Consider the following 4,091-nt stretch of genomic DNA (forward strand, 5'->3'; position numbering starts at 1 on the left):
CCCCCTGTCGGCCCCTGCCTCGGGCCCCAGCGCCCTTCCCTTCCCTGGCGGCCCAGACCCGCCTCCGCAGAAGCCGTTCCCAGGGCCCCTCTGTCTGCAGCGGCCTGGGGTTCTCCGGGCTGGCATCTCCGCACGTCTCCCCCCTCCGTGCCTCTGTCTCTGAGGGTTTCTCTCTGTCCGTGTCGCTTGGTCTGTCTGTCCGTGTCTCTTGGTCTGTCTGTCTGTGTCTCTCTCCACATGTCTCTGACTTTCTGTGTGACCCCTTCTCTCATCCACTCATCCCCTTCACCCTCCCCTTCCCTTTTTCCTAAGATCATCCCAAGAGCAGACATCCCATGACACAAATTCCCGGGGACCACGTGTGGCCCTCTCTCCTCAGCCACAGGGAAGCAAAGACCTGGTCTGGCCTGGCCCCTCCTGCTGGGTCACTGGGTTGCAGAGCGCCTGGTCCCAGGGAGCTGATACCCCGGTGGGCGGCCAGACAGTAATAAACAGACAAGTGGGTAATGTTCCATAGCGCTATGCACTGTGAATAAAAGAGCGAGTTGGGGGCGCTATTTCAGGCAGACTGGCCCAGGATGCTCTCCCAAGTCAGGCAACATTGGAACAGAGACTGGAATGCATGTGGGGGGGGGGGGGGGGGGCGGTCCCTCAGCCCGGCCTGTGCCCTCTCACAGTCCAGGATCCCTCAGGGATGTCCACCTGCTGGCTTAGGCCTGTTCCTGGGGGTATTGGGCTTAAGCTGGCAGTCAGACATCCCTCTGGCAACCTGGGAGCCCTCGGGGGATATCCAACTAAGAGCTTAGGCTCACTCCCTGGGGGGAATGGGCCTAAGCCATTAGTCGGACATCTTTAGTGTTGCCGTGGAAGTGGGAGAGGCTCCCACCACCACTGCTGCGCTGGCCAGCCATGAGCCAGATTCTGGCTGAGCAGGGCTCCCCCTGTGGAAGCACACTGACCACCAGGGGGCAGCTCCTGTGTTGAGCGTCTGCCCCCTGGTGGTCAGTATGCATCATAGTGACTGGTCATTCCCAGTCGTTCTGCTGTTAAGGTCAATTTGCATATTACCCTTTTATTATATAGATTATTATATAGATATATACTAGTGGACCAGTGCATGAAAGTCATGCACAGGTGGGGTCCCTAAGCCTGACTGGCTATCAGAGCCATTCAGGTTCCCTGCCTCCATGCCTCCCTTCCTTCTCCTTCCCTCACCTCCAGTTTCCACTGCCACCCACCCCCACTTCCCCATCCCAGCCCAGGGAGGATCCAGCCCCGATCAGGTGATAGGGGCCTGCTGGCTAGGGGGAGGAGCCAACCGCCATCAGAGGGGCGGGCAATGGACCAATTGGGGCATGATGGATGGGGGGAGGGACAGAGGGAGGGACCCAGGAGGTTGGCCACCAGCTCCAAGAAGAAAGCCAGCCCTTGGACCCCCTGGGAAAGGGGCCATATTCAGAGCCATCCAACCCCGGTTCCCCATCCCAGCCTGGGGGCCTGGCCCTGATCAGATGATCAGGGCCTGCCGGCTGGGGTAGGGACCGGGAGGTTGGCTAGCAGGCCCCATCAGCAATTGGGACCTGAGGGCTGGGGGCAGCTCCTGCATTGAGCATCTACCCGCTGGTGGTCAGTGTGCATTATAGTAACCTGTCGTTCTGGTCATTCCAGTTGTTCTGTCGTAACGGGGGCTTAGGCTTTTATATATATAGATGCCGTGTTTAGTACATATGTGTCTGTCTATATATCTATCTGTTATCAATCTATATCTATATCTATCTATATCTATATCTATCTATACCTATCATCTATCATCTATCATATGTCATCTCTATCCATATATAAATATGAGGTCTACAGGTAGGAAAAACACAAAACTATTCACAAGGCAAAACATTTCCAATCTTTGGTATTCTTGTGTGGCTTTGAACACAATACCCAGCAGTTATACCTATTATGAACAAGAGTGCAACTAAAAACATGCAGATAATGCAATTTTGAGAGTTGCAAACTGAGGGATGAAGATATTCTGAGGCTTTTGCCAGAGGGAACACAGTTAACTAATCCCTGTGGCTGGAGATTGAGGGACATTTAGTTGTAGTTCAGCACCTCATTCTCCAGACCCATGCGGATTGCTCTGTCAAGCTCTGCGGCATGAAATCCGGGTTCTCCATATGGATTGTTGCCACAAGTCACCTTAGTGTTCTGCCTCGTTGACACTTGTGATTGCAAATGTTTCAGAGAAAGTGTAAATGCCAGGGAATGCACAGAGTTTTGACATTCCTTCTATATTACACACCAGTTTACCAGTGAGAGAACGGAGGTGGGGAGGGGCGTATTGCTCTTAAATTTAGGAAATAAGTGTATGTTCATCAGCATGAGATTGCAGGGCCCTCGTCGTTCCATTTCTAACTGGGGTGGCATTTGGAGTCCCATGCTTATTAACTTAAATGTCTAAAGCTACCAGGTTCATTGGTTTTTGGGAAACGTGCCCTTTTAGTTCATTTCCTCCTCTGTCAACAATAAAAATAGTAAAGTACACAGCTATACACAAAAAATCAGGAAGGCTATTTTGTTTGTAACCCCGAGAAGTCCTTCAAAATAAGGCTTATGCATACAAAGAAACACTGATTGAAGTAAAGTCTGAAGTCAACACCAAATAAAGATCAGCCAATGCCGCTCACTCATAAAGTCTAGAAAACCTAAGAGTTGGAATGTATATGATACGTGGGTCTTTGCATCCTCGGTGAGAAAGGCAACATTATTTATAGAAAGCACTGCATTTACCTCCACAAAACTGAAACAAGAGGAGCCACCTCACCCTTATTTCATGAAAATGTCTTTTTTTTTTTCTCTCTCTCTCTCTCTTCATACCTAATGTGCTTTGGGCTCAGAAATATTTTAACCCTTTGGCTAATGTAAGAGATGTTTATTTTGATATATCCATTCTTTTTCCTGAAGAGTTATTGAGCCAGCATCTTACTTTCTATATTTCCAAAATATCTTCTAGCTGATACACTTTATAGTAGGTTTGACAAATAAATATAGAATCCCCAGATAAGGAAATTTTTAAAAGCATAAGTATGTACCATCAATATTTTGTTCATACTTACCCTTTAAAAAATTCATTGTTTATCTGAAATTCTAATTTAGCTGGGCATGTTGTCGTTTTATTTGTAAAAACTGATAATTCTAATGTAGTCATTAGAAATACTGCATACACTTTTATTTTTTAAATATATTTTATTGATTTTTCACAGAAAGGAAGAGAGAGGGATAGAGAGTTAGAAACATCGAGCAGCTGCCTCCTGCACACTCCCCACAGGGTATGTGCCCGCAACCAAGGTACATGCCCTTGACCGGAATCGAACTTGGGACCCTTGAGTCCGCAGGCCGACGCTCTATCCACTGAGCCAAACCGGTCAGAGCCTGCATATACTTTTAAAGGATATGTTTATCTTAGCCAAACCTATCACTCTCTCCTTAGCTCTTCTGATTGACTATCAAAAATAGGGAAGTGGTTTGTACATACTGATGCAAACAATATTTATATTTCTTCCTAGCCCTGAAATCTCAAAGAACCAAGCATTTTCCCTCCCTGTGATGCAGATGTCTTTAGTAGAACCATTTCATGTGGAAGCCACTGCCTTCTGTGGCTGCAAAGTGAGAGCCAGTTAATCTGACCTCTTCACTAACCAGAGCCATCAATGTATTTCCCCTTCATTTATTTTCATTCCCCGAATAACAGCACAAATGGAAAGCCTTCAGTAGAGTAATTATGTGACAGTGGGTGCAGAAGAAGGGGCGCAAAGTGACATGCTTTGGGGAATGATAATATTGTAATCAATGAGACTTCAGTGGTGTAATTAATTTATTTTAAAATATCTTGTGACCATATATGGTCTTAGACTGCAGACAGAATCATATAATCAGTTTTGGAGGAGACTTCACAGAGGTTTATGATAGTTAAAATAAGGCTTATGCATACAAAGAAACACTGATTGGAGTAAAGTCTGGGCTCAGAAATATGTTAATATCAGAATTGTTTTTGTGTAGTCATTGCTGATTGCTACTTCTGTAAATTTCTGATGGTA

The sequence above is a fragment of the Myotis brandtii genome, unplaced genomic scaffold (assembly GCF_000412655.1).
Source record: "Myotis brandtii unplaced genomic scaffold, ASM41265v1 scaffold493, whole genome shotgun sequence".
In the NCBI taxonomy this organism is placed as follows: Eukaryota; Metazoa; Chordata; class Mammalia; order Chiroptera; family Vespertilionidae; genus Myotis; species Myotis brandtii.